Below are 18,726 nucleotides of genomic sequence, written 5' to 3' on the forward strand. Positions count from 1 at the left end.
GTGACCTTGGTGCACTGCTCAGTCAGGGCATTCCAGCTTCCATTCAGTGTATAAGTGGTTTGGGTGTTTTGAATAAAGATGGCCATGAACTGCGTACTCTGGTGCTGAGATGACAGAGCAATGGGAGTGGAGGCTTGTGAAAGTTGTGGTAAGTTGTTTGGGAACATTGACATTTAAACAGAGGTGACTGAGATTAAGCAGGCAAACTGCAGATGTTTCCAGTCCGTGTCCGAGTCTCCGAGGAGGTTCCAGTCCGTGTCCGAGTCTCCGAGGTGTTTCCAGTCCGTGTCCGAGTCTCCGAGGAGGTTCCAGTCCGTGTCCGAGTCTCCGAGGTGTTTCCAGTCCGTGTCCAGCCTGGAACAGCTGTGTTAGTATGGTGCTAAAGTCTACTGGGAGCCAGGCACTTTAAGTGTGGGGAAATTATGGACAGGCAGCACTGGACGGGGGTGAGGGGGAGGAGGCCGCTAGTGCTGCTGTCTCACAGCCCCAGAACCCCAGGTTCCCTAATGACCTAAGATGCTGTTTAAGTGGAGTTTGCATGTTCTTCCTGTGACCTTACCAGTTTTCTCTGGGGGCTCCGGTTTTCCCCCCGATGCTCCAATTATTCCCTTGCTGATTGCTAAGTTAAAGGATCAATGTAAAGTGCCCCCTTTGTGTTAGTGAGCGGTTGAATTTCAGGTTAATTGATGGGAATGTGAGTTTTTAAAAAAATGGGACAACTATAGGCTAAGTGTAAATGACTGGCTGATGGTCAGTGTGGATTTGATGGGCTGAAGGGCTTGTTTCCATGTTGTATCCCTCTGTGGTACCGACTTCAAGAATTAACATAGAAGAGACTATACCATTGATTTTGCATTTGGAAATCAAAATTGCCAGTATGTATTTAAATTGAGGTAGCACAACCATAATGGCACTCCTTTTAATACCGGGGTCTTAAAACCTTGATCCCTCCCTGGCTAACAGACATAACCCCTATCATATTGCAGGCAATTGGGTCCTTAATTGGTTCTCTGCCAGATGTCCCAATTATGCCTCAACATTAGGTTGTTAATGTGTTAAAATTGGACTCCTGCAACTTTGTTCGTGTTGTGAGTTCTTTCTCAAATCATTATGTTTAAAGTAACTTAAATGGAGACTGGAGATTAATTTTACGTGGTTTAAAATGATAACAGCACATAATTCTTTGCATCTTTGAATAATAATGGCAAGATTTTAATACTGCAATCTTATTGCAGTATATTTTTCATTGCTTTCAATTAAGCCTTGTAAAATCCCATATTGTACGTAGAATATTTGTGGCTTTGGCTGAAACCTTGAACATTAGTGCCAATTATTCAAAAGTCATAAAAGTGACAGAGGCCCCATTGATTCAATTCTGACAAAATACTGATGAACTGATAGTGACTCAGGTTAGTTATCTGGTTGTTTAGCGAGACAGCTCCGTCGGACTGGTTATCGGTAAATCAGCCTTCTCACGGGCTGCCAGAACTGAAGGTTGAAACAATGAAGTCAGCTCCCGAGTAGATGTTGTCCCAGAAGCCTGCTCCTTATCGCTGACCAGGCTGGCAAAATCTGCCACTCACCCAATCCCTCACGCTTGTTTTTAAATGAATGGCTTCAGCTGTGCAGTGTGCTGATAACTCACAGATCCCCATCACTGTCTACACGTGCATATATCTATTGTCCGAGAACAGAAAAGATAAGCACAGGATAGCATGGCAGCCTCAATGATCTCTCTGTTGATGGCAGAGCTGATTGGGTAACAACTTTGTTTCTCCCACAGCCCATTAACCGTTTAATTTGAATTTGAAACTTAACCTGAATATTTGTCTTGAAAGTCATTCTGTGACTGCAGGTTGAAAGTAGTTGGTGGAAGGAAAATGATCAAGTGACTTGCCGGTTTTAAAAAAGCTTGAAGGTTATATGAAAATGGGTTGGCTAAGGAAACTTTATGTTTGAGGTTACGTGGACGTGTTTGAATAGCAGATGGTTATCGCTACTGATTTCAGCACAGACTTCTGGGGACGAGGGATGTAGGTGTAGGATGGTTGATTATCAGCTCAGTAAATGAAGAAATTTTAATGTATAATTACTATATTATCCATTCAATGCCAAGTGAGGGTTGGTGATTGACAGGAACCCATCAAGTAGCAAGCATAGTGTAACTGTAACACTTGTAGTAGAGGTCTGGGGATTATGTGTCTTTGTGAGTAGCCAGGATCAGTTATTGAAACTGGTCCACTTCTGCCCATTCCAGCATAACCTGATGTGTCAAGCTGTCACAATCCCTGGAATGCAAAAAAAAAATATTTTTTTCTCTTTAACATGCTTTCTCCGGTCTCCAAGCTCCTTACATATCCTTGAACTGCAAGCCAGGAATTGCTTGAGAATCAGGATGGCCAGTGTCAGCTTCCCTCACTTTTCCAATGTGGAAGCAGTTGAGCCGGAAGAAGCTGTGGTAAGCCACAGGAAGGCTGGAGCCTCCACCTTTCCAAATAGCAGGCAGTTTGAAACGGTGGAAATCACGACCCAGGCAAGGAAATCCCTTGGCTAATTTGGCTCCTGAAGCAGTCTTGTCACTCGACCCAGTAACAATACACACAGTAGAGGAGCTGTGTAGAATGGTTGTCATGAGTCACTTCTTGTTGGAGCACCAAACTGCATAGATTAGAAGCAAAAAAATGTGGATACTTTGCATTAGCTTGCCCCTTTCCAGGGCATGCTGGATCCCTTCCCTGCCAATCAAGTATTGTTTCAGCAGTTGAAGTTAAGCTGGAAACAGTTGAAATTTTCCACCCAGCACAGTCCTGAAAATAGCAGTGAAATAAAAAACAATATGATTTGTTCATTGTGGCGTTGATTAAGGTTTATAATTTGGAGCTTGCATGGAATATTTCCACTCTTGACAGAATTTAACCATTGAACTTCATTGTGCTTATCAGAACAGGGCGATGAGGTTCATGATTTCATCCACTACACAGCACCTCCAGCAATGGAGCTCCCCCTCCCTGCTGCAACGAGGTGCTAGTCTGGATTTTGTTCTTGTGTCTTTGAGTGAAACTTCAAACTGTGACCTTTCACCTCACAGGTGAGGGAGTGCTATTGACTGACCCACTTCTGACAATTAATCAGTATTTGCCGAGCGAGTTAGGTGAGTGAGACTTGAGGTTAAAAGACATTGCCAGGGTAAACTTTGTCAAAGAGTTGAAGCTGATATGAAAGTTGACCTTTGCAAAATACAAGGACCTGTCAGGTGAAGTATGGGCTCTGGGCCAATAACAGTGATTGAAGCACCATCAGGAAGCTTCTTACAACACATACATTGCTGCTGTGCGAGTATTCCATTGTATAACCTGCTGATGTCGGGTCTCAAAATATTACCGGAAAGTCAGGCCAAATACCGTAATTAACGTTACAATCATTTTATTTCTGTCTCTTGAGTGACACAGCAGACAGGTTCAGTCATGTTTGCCTAATGCTGGCTCATCCTACAAGTAATCTACATCTAACAACAAGTGCAATGGCTCCTCACTTTTAATCTCCTCACTCTGTCAACCTGCAACGGTTGTTTTCAATGCATCACACCACCAAAGGAGAGCGTTGAGAAGCCATGTGCTGCATCCACCTTTCAGTCTAGTGTTGATTATCACTTGGTCTTCCTGGGTGAGCTGATGCATTGCTGATCACCTCACAGTGCACTCGCATGGAATTTAGTCTGAGTTTGGCTGATAGGATCTTGCAAGCTATTTGGCCATAGAGGGGTATCAGAGTTGAGCATGATTTTTTTCAGGCCTCAGGCAGGTGTTTGTACCCACAATCCAACAGTTAACTGTCAGCCTCTTCTTATTGACCCAAGACAACTTGCATTGGTTGCCCTGCTAGTGTGGAAGAATTCAGCCTTTGGAAATTCTGAACCCTTATCCTAATAAGTCGATAAGATATAGGAGCAGAATTAGGCTATTTGGCCCACTGAGCATGCTCTGCCATTCAATCATTGCTGATTTTATTCAGCCTCATTCTCCCACCTTCTCCCCATAATCCTTAATCCCTTACCAATAAAGAACCTGTCGATCTCTGATTTAAATACATTGAATGACCGAGGCTCCACAACGATCTGTGAAAATGAATTCCCCAGGTTTATCATCCTCTGAAGAAATTCCTCCATATCTCAGTCTGAAAGGGTGTCCCTGTTTTCTAAGGCTGTGCCGCCGGAACTGAGACACTTCTACAAATGGAACTATGTCCAGGTCTTTCAATACTTGACAGATTACCATGGGGTCCACACCTCCCCCCATCTGCCAAAGGCCTCAAGTGCAGTTCATACACTAACCCTTTCATTCCCAGGATGGCAGATCCCAGAAAAAGATGACGTTTATCAGAAGCAAATTTTCATGTGTATCAGCTGTTAAATTTTTCATTGACTGAAGAGAAGGAATATTGCATAGTCCTTCAAAATGCAATCAGGTTTTAGATTATTAATGAGCATTTTCTTCTAGCTGCAGCAGTGCAGGAGGAACTTAGCAGATCAGGGACCATCTTTGGAGAGGAATAAACAGTCGCTGTTTTGGGTTCCCAGCTTCACTTCATTGCCTCTCCCCCAGCCAATTACCTTCCCCCTCACCCGGCTTCACCTATCATCTACCACCTTGTACTTCCCCTTCTTAGTCCGAAACGTCAACTGTTTATTCCTCTCCATAGATGCTGCCTGACCTGCTGAGTTCCTCCAGCATTTTGTCTGTGTTACTCTGTATTTCCAGCATCTGCAGAATGTGTGTATGATTTGCAACCAGTAAGTCCAGGATGGATGGAGACAGCACAGAAGTGTCTGAGGTATGCCCTGTGTACCACTCGGGGATCTTGGCACGTGCCATATCGACTGCTGGTTTATTTGGATAGACTTTAGCCCAGTGATCATAAAGATCTCAGAGTGTCATAAAAAAAAACAAAAGATTTGTAATTTTGCTGTGCCTTTTTTAACCCAGGGATATCCTAAGATATTGGCTGAAGATGGGGTTTTGAGTTTGGTACCTGACCAGAAGTGTTTAATTTGTTTCACTGACCTTGTCCAGGGAGAATCCACCTGTTCCTTTTGGAAAAGTGAATCTTTCGTATCCACCTAAGGCGGTGGTTCCCAGCCTGGGGTCCATGTGCCCCTCGGTTAATGGTAGGGGTCCAATGGCATAACAAAGATTGGGAACCCCCTTACCTAAGGGGAGATGAGGCTTCTCATGGGACCCCTGCATTGGAATGCTCCCTGCGTATTGTCAGGCCAGAATATACGCACATCTTTCTAGTGAAATGTTTACACTGGCACACTCTCTCTGCTTCCGGGCATAGAATGTGGCCATGCAGATCAGCAGCTGGGTTCCATTTTGTCCCTTTATGCCTCTGCATAGACTGAGTGTTCCATGCTTTGAACAGATGTGTGTCTCTAACCTGTATGGTGTGACACCTCATGAGTGTGAGTGCAGGGGGGACTTGCTCAGACAGTTGGCAGAGCAGCTAAGTGAGTGATGTATCTGAGCTGTTTTAACAGCCGTTAGTTCAAAACAAATGCCCTGAATTTGAAGTAAGGCCAGGAAAGTATGCATGTTGTAAGTTACCACACTCGTTGCTAAGTTAGCCCTGTTTTCCAGTGTCTTCCTCTTTTTAAGAACTTATATACAAAAAGATTAAATAATTTATCAGAAATATGATCGTGAATGTGGGTTCAATAAACAGAGAATCTGATCTTGATAAGCAATCTTGCAAATCTATTGAAAGGTTTTCTGTATTAAACATCGGGTCCCTTATAATTTCAGTATATTCGAGGCAGCAATGATACCATATTACTGAGAACCAAATATCCAATTTTATACTATGATAGTGGAGGGAAAAAAATTGAAGGTAATATCTTTGCAACGAATATAAATTCTTCATGGATGGAATTCTCCGAATAAATGGTAAAAGCTGATTATTCTGCTTTTGATCACATGCAACACAGTTTAGTGACCAAACTGGCTGGGTTTATTGCAGTAATCTCCGCCTAAGAGGTATGATATGGCAGAGAGGAGGAAGTGCTTACTACTGCTGCAAGAGAAGCCTATTGAGGTTATTATTGCCACAGCTGTCTCCACAGTCTAGAGGGCTGGATCAGGCTCATGCCCGTCACACATGTCAGGACAGTTAGTGTGTGATTGATGCCATATTAATTCGCAGCACAGGCCCATTCCTTTGTTGCCACATATTAGATAAATTAGCTCTTACAAATTCATGTCCCACCTCCCCCCACCCCCAAGTGAAACTTTAGCACTCCTCTGGTTAATATCACTAATAACCTTCATTTAAAGTGGATGAAGGCACTGGGGGAGGGAGAGCTGCTAAAGGAAGGGGCTGGATCAGGCCTCGATCGATGGGCTTCGCAATATATCACCAGGCAGCAACCATTTTCCATTTGTTGGTGATGACAAATGAGCTTTTCATCGTATTCTCCCGTCCTCTTCTCCCCCTCCTTTCCCCCACACATTCAGATTCATTTTCTCAGCTCTGCTTCATCTGGCTTCATTCGTCTTCCCAATTACGTTGCCTTTTCTTTTGCCTCTGATGAAGGCAGGAGAATCTTCAGGAAAATGTGTATTTTCTGACACTTGTCGGTGCAGGAAGATGCACGGTGGGGCAAGAGCGGGAAACCTGGGCTCCCATTGCACACCTTGGGCACAGGGGTCAGCGTAATCCCTGTCAGATTACCTGTCTGTCAGGAGTGCTCAGTATGTGTTCCATGCCGATAAAGCCTGCACTACAATCTCTTTCCACAAAATTAGTTCCAAGCAAAAGACAGTTTTTATTTTCAGAAATGGAATCTCATGTCACAGATTTACATTGCTCCTGTGTGCCTTGTCAGCAATTTGTTGCATTTGCCCAAGAGGAGATTTTGAGATTGGCCCAGTTTTGTGATTTATGTGTTCATTCAGCCTGTCCAGTTTGTGGCTGACTTTTAATCCACACTCGTCTTTCCTTCTCCCTGTCTGTTCCAGTTTCTGCATGGAGCTTCTTCCCCTCTGCCATCCAATTCCAAACTGGACATTAAACCCGTGAATACTACCTCACTTTTTAAAATATATATTGTGGTAACTTCTATTTTACAAAAAAGACCACTCGACAATTTGATGGCCAAAAGAACACCTTTATCTGGGACGGCAAGTGATATTTACAGTACAGAAGCTTCCAGGTACCTCATGCAGCATGGGTGGAGGAACTATATACAATGCATACTGGGAGTAAAAAGAGCAGAAGTAAAGACCCCAACAACCCCAGATCCCTCCTCTCGTTACCAACAGCTTCCCGATTAGTATTAACTTATTTCTAATAATACTCACATTACAACACTTCTCCCCCTTTAAAATCCAACATTCCCCAAATATAGAAGAACTGGGAAAAATAAAAACAGTGGTATCGTTAGCAACAGGTTACCAATACAAAAACAATTTTAAAAAACGAGGCAAATTCAACATTCAATCTAGCAACAAAAGAAACTATCCAATCAAAGATTCTGTCTGTCAGGAGGTTTGCAAGGGTGCTGCGATCTACGCACTGCCCCCGATGACCCAGCAGGCACCGCTGGTGAGAATGTTTTGGGTGGATCTGGTGTTGGGGATATGAGAGGGGTCTGTGTGTCCACATGAGAATGTCCATCCTCTTCAGGGGACTCTGCCCCCTCTACCAGTGTCTCTCCCTCTAGTAAAGTCACTGGTGGACATGCTTCCCCAGTAGTCTGTCACACCATTGGTCTACTTCTGAACCGGAATCATGACACAGGCGCACATGGTCCTGATGTCTGCGGAAAACACACCCATCAGTCAGCTTTACAACGTAGGAGACTGGACCACTCTGCTTAAGAATAAAATCAGGTAGCCATTGCTGATTGTTGCCATCCGGTTCTAACTGTCTCTCTCGCGTATGTTGATCATGTCCCTCCTTCTGCTTTTCCTGCTTTCTCTCCACTTTTGCCTTCATGTCCGGGTGCAGCAGGTCCAATCTCGACTTGGGCCTACGCCCCATCAGCATCTCTGCTGGAGTGCGTGCAGTCGTAGTCTGTAGAGTGAGGCGGTATTTAAACAGGAAACGTGAAAGCCGGGTACTAAGAGAGTTCCCTGTCATACGCTTCAGGCCTTCCTTTACTGTCTAAACAGCCCGCTCAGCCAAACCATTTGAGGCTGGGTGTAAAGGAGCTGTCTGAATGTGACGAATGCCAATCTGCCGCATGAACTCACTGGACAGCTCACTGGTGAATGTCGGGCCATTATTAGTGACCAGCGTGTCAGGCAACCCGTGGACTGCAAACACTTGCCTGAGTTTGCCTGTGGTTGAGGGGGTTGTGATGTTGCTCGTGACGTGAGCTTCGATCCATTTGGAGTGTGCATCTACCATTACAAGAAACATCTGCCCCATAAAGGGGCCAGCCAAGTCCAAATGTAGCCTAGACTAGGGGTAGACTGGCCACTCCCATGGGTGCAAAGGAGCTGGTGGTGGCATGTTCTGATTGGTCTGACATTGCGTGCATGATTTTACCTTGTTCTCCAGACCCTGATCAATTCTTGGTCACCAGACGTAGGATCTTGCAAAGCTTTTCATTCGAGACACCCCTGGATGAGACTCATGAATTTCCTCCACAATCTGTGAATGGCCAGGGGGAGGTACGATGACCCTCTCCCCCCCCCCCCCAGAATATGCAACCATTCTGCAGACTCAGTTCGGTCTTGCGTTTGGCATAAGGCCTCAGTTCCTCTCCTTCCACAACTCTGGGCTAACCTTGTAAAAGAAAAGTCTTGACTTGAGACAGGACTGGGTCCCTCTCTGTCCATTGCTTGATCTGGGTCGCCTTTACAGGTGTCTCTGACAGCCTCTCCAATGAAAACAAAGTCTTTGAAAGCTTCCTCCTGCTCTTCACCCCATCACCACTTAGTGTCATTGTGAAGCAGCTTATACAGTGGGGCCAAAACCTTTGAGAGGTCTGGAAGAAACTTGCTATAATAATTCACCATGCTCAAAGATGATCTGAGTTCAGTGACGTTCTTGGGGCTTGAGGCCTCCTTGATAGCTCTCACTTTGTCCTCCACTGGGCAAAGCCCCTCTGCTGTAATCTTGTGTCCCAGGTAAGTCACACTCAGATCCAGGAACACACATTTTCCACGTTTCAGCCGCAGCCCTGCATCTGAGAGTCTCTTCAGCACCTGCTCTAAGTTAGCCAGATGCTCCCCCTCCGTGGCCCCCGTGATCGAAATATCATCAAGATGCACTGCTACATGCAGAATCCCCTGCAGCAAGGAGTCCATTGTCCTTTGGAAAATGGCGGGTCTAGATGCCACTCTAAAAACCAGGCAATTGTATTTGAATAATCCCTTGTGCGTATTGATTGTGACATGCTCCTTTGAATCCTCGTCGAGCAGTAGGTGTTGGTAGGCGTGGCTCATGTCCAGTTTTGTAAACAGGGTTGCAAACAGGTTATCCACCAATGGCAATGGGTACTCCTCCAGCTTAGAGACCTGTTTCACCGTAAGCTTGTAGTCCCCACTTATCCTCACCGTTTTATCTACCTTCAAAACTGGAACAATAGGAGAATCCCATTCTCGTCGCCAAAGATATGTGATAACTTCTACTTTACAAAAAAGACCACTCGAGAATTTGATGGCCAAAAGAACATCTTTCTCTGGGACGGCAAATGATATTTACAGTACAGAAGCTTCCAGGTACCTCATGCAGCATGGGTGGAGGAACTATATACAATGCATACTGGGAGTAAAAAGAGCAGAAGTAAAGACCCCGACAACCCCAGATCCCGCCTCTCGTTACCAACAGCTTCCCGATTAGTATTAACTTACTTTTAATAATACTCACATTACAATATATTATTTCAATTTCTGCACAGTTTTTAATCTAGTCAATATACACATACTGTAACTGATTTATTTATTTAGTTTCTTCTGTGTTATTTATTGCATTGAACTGCTGCTTCTTGGTTAACAAATTTCACGACACATGCTGGTGATAATAAGCCTGAATCTGATTCTGAGGATGGGCACTAGGGTTCAAGTACAATAGTTTTTCAGTGCTATCCCAACAGAGCCATTAACGTCCATTAATAACCTATCCCCAGACCCCCAACCTGTCACCTGTTCCCTTTGCCTCATCGTTCCAGCTACCCCGCATCGTCTAGTTGTAATGGTTCCAACAATAAGGCTGTACCTTGTACATTTGATTTGCTGTTTTAATGCTAGTAAGTCCATAGCTCCCTGAAAATGGCATCACAGTTGGTTAAGGTTACTTTAAAAGGGATTTTGTACACTTGCCTTCATAGACCAAGGAGTTTGAGTTGGGATGTCATGTTGTTAGACTGTATTTACGATATTCTGCACAGTTCTGGATCACCAGTGATGCATCGGAAGGATATGGTACCGTTAACAAGAGTGCGGAAAAGATTCACTTGGTCGTTGCCTGGAATAAAGGGCTGTAATAGATTGGACTGTGAAGATTGGATATCCTAGATTTATTCTTAGTGGAATGTACAGACGTTGTTAGAGTCTTTTAGTTAGTGAGAGAGGAGAAATTGAAAGATCTGAAGGGTTTTTTTTCCACATGGAGGGTGGTGGTTACGAGAAGATTTGAAAGGCAAGTTTTTCACACAGATGGTGGTGGTTATGAGGAGCAAAATGCCAGAGGAGGTGGTGAAGTGCATGCAGTTGCAAAGTATAAAAGGCTTTTGGGCAGATGCTTGGATTGGAAAGGCATAGAGGGACACAGGCGTAAAGCAGGCAAGAAGGATTAGTGTTGACAGACACAACTGTTGACATGGTCCAGGTGGACGCAAGGGGACATGTTCTGTGCTGTACAGTTCTCTAATCCTGAAGTCTTGTGTGTTTATTTTGACACTGGAAGGTTTATTGTCCAAGAATCCGGAATTAAGTTTCAAAATGAGTCCCAGTTGCCTCTGCACCCCAACCTTACGCCACAGGAGTCATCAACGTTTGGTAATGTTTACGCTAGCTTGCCCAGGTTGAGTTTTTGCTCCAAGTCACATCACCCATTCGCTCTGTATTGAGATAATGACATAATTGTCCCTCCAAAGAGAGAGTCCACACACTGAACCTCTTTATACTGTGAAAAGTAAGGCAGTCCGAGTGATTTGCTGTGTTTCCAGCACTGCCGGTGAAGAGACACCAGGTCAGCACTGCCATCTGAAGCTTGTGCTACAACTTGCAGTTGCTGGTGTAGATCAGCTGCAGACTGTTTAAACAAGTCAATGATTAGTCAGCCCTCCTTCCAGATAACTGAAGCTGGCTTGTAATGAAATAAAAAGAAACAGCGACACATGATTTGGGCTGGCAGAAGTGAGTGAGGCAGAGCCTCTTTGGGATGAGTTTGGCTGTGCTCAGACGAGGTATAGCCAGAGTGCTGGTACAAATGCACTTGTGACAGAATGTGGTTCCGTCTCCCTGGATGTTTCACTCCATGGCTCAGCTGGAGTGTGCCTGAGTGGGCACAGATCGGAAGCTGCCAGGTTTAACTGCCACTGAGTTGGTCTCTCTCACTGAGCCTGCCCTGACTCAGAGCTCCTGGTTTAAGACAAGAGGATATCTTGTTCACTGTCGTGGTTACATTGCTGACTTGGGGATGTCAGGTGCCTTATTTACCATGACACAGCAGGAGGCCATTCAGTCTGCTGGATCTGTGCTGGCTCCCAACAGGACAATCTTAGTGACACAAGTATTGCTGGAATCTTGAGGAACACACAAATGCTGGAGGAACTCAGCAGGTCAGGGAACATCTGCAGAAAGAAATGGACAGTTGATGTTTCGGGTCAAGATCCTTTGTCTGGAGTGAGCAGTCCTATCTCAAAAGAGCTCTGGCTGCCTCATTGACAACCTCATCTGCACAGCAACCTGCCACAGATATTGATTCTACCCATCCCTCCCATCTTTGCCTCCACCCCACCTGAGACCAGAATGCATCAATGTAAGCTGAGGAATAAGAGATTTGGAGAGAATCTCAGGAAGTACATTTTCCCCTTCAGTGGAAAGCAGCGACTCGGACAGTAGTAGAGACAGGCGTTCTTGCAATATTTAAGAAGGATCTGGGTGTACACATGAACCTTGCTATGGACCAAGTGCTGTTCTATGGGTTTATTGTAGATAGTACCCGATGGTCACATAGATACTCAATGACCACATGATGCACCATCAATAACTCACTCTGAGACATAAGGCGAGATATCGGCTTTTATTGACTGAAGAAAGAACCAGCAGTAAGTGACCATCATATTACATCCTGGAGAATGAGGCAGAGGATCAGACCTCGATCGCCTTTATACAGGGGCCTGTGGGAGGAGCCACAGGAGCAGTCAGAATGGGGCGTGTCCAGACAGGCACATAGTTCACCACACCACATAGATATAATGGGCTGAAGGATCTGTTTCTGCACTCCGACTTCATGATCTTCTCTGCAAACTAAAACCTTTCTCCTTCTCAGTGTCGTTGACCTGAAGCATTAACTCAGTTTCTCTGTTATTGGTGCTGAATGAGCTGTTGAGAATTTCCAGCATTTCCTTTGGTTTCAGATTTTTTATATCTACAGTTTTTTAAATTAGATTTTTCATTTACTGAGCAATAAATCTGTCACTTTCACCATCTCTGAGATCCTGCAGTTATGTCTCTCCCACAAATGCCGTCAGGAGGGTCTCTTTGCCACTGACTTCACTGAGGGGTAATTTGTAGCTGCCAGTTAACTTACCAGCACCTTAGGGTATGGGAGGAAACCAGAGCACTTGGGTAAAAAGCACCTCATCAGGGTGGAGCACGCAAATAGCGCATTCTGTGTCCATGGTCAGAATTGAACCTGGGTCCCAGGAGCTGTGAGACAGCAGCACTAACAAAGGTTCTGCTGGATCACAAGCTTGTGTCCATGCCACCTGTCTGACTTGAAACAGTGCTCTTCTCTCATCAAAGCCCAACTTACACAGGTTTCTACAATGAGGGACCAGAGACAGGAAAGGGAAATTACATCACCCAATGGTGCATCACTCAATCACTGCAATGGAAACAGGAGGCTCCACTCTCGCTCCCTCCTCCCTCGCTCCCCTCTCATTCCCCCTCACATTTCCCCTCCCTCTCGTTCTCCCTCCCTCTCATTCCCCCTTCCTCTTGTTCCTCCTCCTCTCATTCCCCTCCCTCTCGATCCCTCACCCTCTTGCACTGTTCTCTAAGGACGTCTTATCCCCACTCTCCCTGGAGAGAAGGCTCGTGATGTCCAGTGGAGGCCGTCTGGAGCGAGTGGACACTGCATGAGCTGGATGGAATACTGGAAATGGAGAACTGCATTTAAAATTAAAATGTTGGAAACATTGTTAATTTGTAAATAGTTTTGTTTTTTAAAAAAATAAAAGGGAAACCAAAATTGGGGATTTGTGTATAAATACCATAAAACTCATGAACTGTTTTCTATCACTGATAGTCAAGGGAGGATTTGGAACTGGATTACTCCCAGTATCACGTGCTAGTCAGGGCTGAAATATGATGACAGCACAGATAGATTACTGGCTGAGGAAGTGGTGGAGGGAGCAGGGTTTCAGGTCTGGATCTTTGGGATCTCTTCTGGGGGTGGCTTGATCTGTACAAAAAGGACTGGTTACACCTGAACCTCAGGGGGACCAATTCCTAATTCCTTTAGGGCAGGCTTGCTAGAGCTGTTGGGGGGCCGGCAGTGGATTAGGAGCCGGAGTGTTAGGGCTGAGGATGGGGCAATTGGTATACAAGTCAATGCATTGTGTAGTGAGACTATAAGGAAGGACAGGCAGATAATAGAGCAAAATTTCAGTCAGTGGGATCGTGGGATGAGTTGAAGTGTATCGGGGACAAAATTGAAAAGGGCGATGAACACAGGACTGAAGGTGTTATATTTGCACGCACGCAGTATATGGAATAAATAGATGATCTTGAAGCACAGTTAGAGATTGACAGGTACAACGTTGCGGGCATCACTGAGTCATGGCTGAAATTAAGCTAGCCAATAATATTAAAGAGGATACCAAAAGATTTTTCACATGTATAAAGAGTAAAAGAGGGGCAAGAGAGGACATTGGACAGCTGGAAAATGACGCTGGAGAGGTAGTATTGGGAGACAAAGAAATGATAGATGAGCTTAAGAATTCTTTCTCAGTCTTTGCTGTAGAAGACACGAGCTGAACACCAGAAATTCAGGAGCAGAAGTGAGTGTGGTTGCTATTACTAAAAAGAAAGTGTCTTGGGAAGCTGAAAGGTCTGAAGGTTGATAAGGAGACTGCACCCCAGAGTTCTGAGAGGTAGCTGAAGAGATTATGAAGTTATTAGTAATGATTTTTTTAAGAATATCTAGATTCTGGAATGGTTCTAGAGGGCTAGAAAATTCCAAATGTCACTCCACTCTTTAAGAAAGTGGGGATGCAGAAGAAAGGAAATTATAAGCTTGATAACTTGACTTCAGTGATTGGCAGGATATTGGAGTCGATTTTTATAGATGAGTTTTCAGGGTACTTGGAGGCACATGATAAAATGGGGCCAAAGTCAACATGGTTTCCTTAGGGGAAAATCTTGCCTGAGAAGTCTTTTGGAATTCTTTGAGGAGGTAATAGGACGAATAGATAAAGGAGAGTCAGTGTAGTTTTTTATGCTGAAATGTCTCGGCCCGAAATGCCAACTGTACTTGTTTCCATAGATGTTGCCTGGCCTGCTGAGTTCCTCCAGCATTTTGTGTATTTTCATGGATTTCCAGCATCTGCAGATTTTCTCTTGTTTGTCAGTGAATGTTGTTTACTTGGTTTTTCATAAGGACTTTGACAAGGTGCCACACATGAGGCTGCTTAACAGGATAAGAGTCCATGCTATCACAGGAAAGATACTAGCATGGATAGAAGATTGTTGACTGGCTGGAGGCAAAGAATGGGAATAAAGTGGGGCCGGTTAGTTGCCGGTGACTAGTAGTGTCTGCAGTGGTCGGTATTTGGACTGCCTTTTTCATGTTATATGTCAATGGAATGGACGGCTTTGTGGCCAAGTTTGCATGTGATACAAAGATAGGTGGATGGGCAGATAGTACTCAGACAGCAGAAAGTCTGCAAAAGAATTAGAGTGATTAGGAGAATGGGCAAAGAAGAGGCAGGTAGAGTGTAGTGCAGAGGGGTGTATGGTCGTGCACTTTGGTAGACTATTTTCCAGATGGGGAGCAAATTTAAAAACCTCATGTAGTAAGACTTGGGAGTCCTTGTGCAGGATTCCCTAAAGGTTAACTTGCAAATTGAGTTGATGGTAAGGAAGGCAAATACAATGTTAGCATTCATTTTGAGTGGGCTGGAACATAAGAGCAAGGATGTGATGCTGAGGCTTTATAATGCATCGACATGAGAATGATTCCGGGAATGAAAGGGGTAGCATATGAGGAGTGCTTGATGACTCTGGCCGTGTACTCACTGGAGTTTAGAAGAGTGAGTGGAGATCTCGTTGAAACCTAGTGAATATTGAAAGTCCTAGATAGAATGAATGTGGATAGAACGTGGAATGGTGCAACACATTACAGGCCCTTCGGCCCACAGTGTTGTGCCGACCCTCAAACTCTGCCTCCCATATATCCCCCCCCCACCTTAAATTCCTCCATATACCTGTCTAGTAGTCTCTTAAACTTCACTAGTGTATCTGCCTCCACCACTGACTGAGGCAGTGCATTCCACGCTCCAACCACTCTGAGTGAAAAACCTTCCTCTAATATCCCCCTTGAACTTCCCTCCCCTTACCTTAAAGCCATGTCCTCTTGTACTGAGCAGTGGCGTCCTGGCCTGGGGAAGAGGTGCTGGCTGTCCACTCTGTCTGTTCCTCTTAATATCTTGTACACCTCTATCATGTCTCCTCTCATCCTCCTCCTCTCCAAAGAGTAAAGCCCTAGCTCCCCTAATCTCTGATCATAATGCATACTCTCTAAACCAGGCAGCATCCTGGTAAATCTCCTCTGTACCCTTTCCAATGCTTCCACATCCTTCCTATACTGAGGCGACCAGAACTGGACACAGTACTCCAAGTGTAGCCTAGCTAGAGTTTTACAGAGCTGCATCATTATATCGCGTCTCTTAAACTCTATCCCTTGACTTATGAAAGCTAACACCCTATAAGCTTTCTTAACTACCCTATCTACCTGTGAGGCAACTTTCAGAGATCTGTGGACATGTACCCTCAGATCCCTCTGCTCCTCCACACTACCAAGTATCCTGCCATTTACTTTGTACTCTGCCTTGGAGTTTGTCCTTCCAAAGTGTACCACCTCACACTTCTCCGGGTTGAACTCCATCTGCCACTTCTCAGCCCACTTCTGCATCCTATTAATGTCTCTCTGCAATCTTCGACAATCCGCTACACTATCTACATCACCAACTTTTGTGTTGTCTGCAAACTTGTTTGAAAGGATGTTTCCTTTCACAAATCAATCTAGTATCAAAGGGTGCAGCATCAGAATAGTGGGTGGAGAATCTGTGGAATTCATTGCCATGGATAGCTGTGGAGGCTAAGTCATTGAGTATATTTAAAGCAAAGATTGATAGCTTCTTGATTAGTCAGGACATCAAAGGTTACAGGGAGAAGGCAGAAGAATGGGGTTGAGAGGGATAATAAATCAGCCATGATCAAATGGCAGAACAGACTGGATGGGCTTAGTGGTGTAATTCTCCTTATGTCTTTTGGCCTTTTGCATTTAGGAGTTGATTTTTATGTAACTATAAAAGGAATACTGTCAATGTTAACCAGTTAGGCATGTTTATGTCGCTGCCTCGGACCTCATTGTCTGCCATCAGCCCTCCACTTCGAGGGTCTGTCTCCCACAGGGCTCATTTGCTTTGCTCGAGCCCATACAGCAGTTAAAAATTCAGGACATCCTTGCAATCAACCATCAGCAAGTGCAAGAGAGAGAGAGAGAGTGAAAAAACAATTGCAGTCCTGCTTTTACATGCAAGAGTCAGACTCATGTTTCACTCTTGCCTCAGCACCCAGCTTCAGTGAAACCCCTCTCACTGTCCTCCGGTTAACCAGCTGACTGGCTTTTAAGTTTGCAGAGCCAGGGCAGCTGGGCTCAGTACATTTCAGCCAAAAGCTGAATGATCAACAGGGTTACCGTTCCAATTTTAGTGGGGAGGCTCACATGACTGATCTTATTTATTTTTGGCACTGTGACTTTGAATTAATAAAGTTCAATATTAACAGGTGAGCTGTGTCAACAACTCAAGTGATGCTAAGCTGGTAGGCAGTAGGCTTTCTTCAAGGCATGTACTGAGGTAATTTTTTTTCTTCTCACAAAGGGTGATGAATCGTACTGTCTGTTGGCGAGGCCACACCTGGAGTTCTGCTCGCTGTTCTGGTCTTGTTTTATCTAAAAGAAAGGATATTGCAGTAATGCAGGTAGTCTGTGGGCTAATCCCTGTGATGAGACGATTGCTTTGTCAAGAGGGGTTAACCAGGTTGGGTCTGAATTCTTTGGAGTTTAGAAGAATATGGGGTGATCTCATTGAAACACATGAGATCCTAACAGGTATGACAGGATAGGTGTTAAGATAATTTCACTGGTGAGCTTTAAGTTAAGAGCCCGGAATTTAAAAACTGAGTTAAATACAAAACTTCTTTTGTTGTAGAGTGTGGTGAATCTGTGGAATTCTTTACCCCAGCGGACTGTGGTGACTAGAACACGAGCAATGATTAAAGTGGTGGTAACTATCTTTTTGAAAGATCGGGCTGTGTAGAACTGGCGTAGAAGAGAGTTTGAGGCCCGGGGTAGGTTCAAAAGGCCAGGTAGCCTACTCCAGCTCCTGTTTTCTTAAATTATTTATTAATCTGCGCTGGATTTATAGTTGGTAACTTGCATTTATTTAGCATCCCAAACAAAGGAGAATTTCTTGACAAACATGTACACAGACAAATAGAGACGTAAGAAAGCGGATGCTGGAATCTGGTTTATTGATGTTGTTCTGCCTGACACAGCTTTCCCTCTACTTTTATTAGCTCCTGCAAAACAAGATTTGGGTTTCTTGCTGTGTCCTTCCAAAGATCCAAGAATATAATTCACAGTGCGACAAACTAGAATGGTCATGTAGGCCGGTTCATTATTCACGTTTTTCAGGAGTAGCTCGCTTGAGCACTGTAATGCACAGACAGAGCTGGAATATTGTGAAGAAATGCATAACTTATTAAACTTTCATTAAGTTTTTACCTTCTCTTATATTTGATTTATGATGTTTAGCTTCTGACTGGTTATAAAAACACTTGAAGGTCATAGAGATGTTTCACGTGTATTTGGATTTGACGTACGCTTTTCATGAGGACTAATGCATGCACATCACAAATATTTGAAACTTGTATGTTGAATTATCTTTTTTCACTAGTTGACAGGTTCTTATGATTTGGTTATGTTGGAAGGTTTTCAGCTTAGAAGATTTTATCTCTGTAGCTCATGTTCTCCTCAAGAGTTCCAGGTTCTCATTGTTGACTGTAACACAATCCTACATTATACTTGACTGATGTTTTGCCACAGGAACGATGCTGCAGTTTCAAGCCAAGTTTTCTGTGCAAATTTGAGGAGCACCTGAAGGCAACAATATTCCACTGTAGGCAGCGCTTCTTGGCCTCAAGGGAGTGGGTGGGTCCTGGGCTGGGGAGGTGCTGCTGGAGGAGATCTGGTGGGTCATTGAAC

At 44.4% G+C, this 18,726-nt stretch overlaps 1 protein-coding gene across 2 annotated transcripts in view; it reads left to right on the plus strand.

Annotated features, from left to right (window-relative positions):
- Window positions 1-18,726, plus strand: part of LOC132398425 (PDZ domain-containing RING finger protein 4-like) — a 470,759-nt gene that overhangs the window by 204,715 nt on the left and 247,318 nt on the right. The gene's annotated exons all lie outside the window — the stretch shown is intronic.

Source organism: Hypanus sabinus, chromosome 8, assembly GCF_030144855.1.
Source record: "Hypanus sabinus isolate sHypSab1 chromosome 8, sHypSab1.hap1, whole genome shotgun sequence".
Taxonomy (NCBI): Eukaryota; Metazoa; Chordata; class Chondrichthyes; order Myliobatiformes; family Dasyatidae; genus Hypanus; species Hypanus sabinus.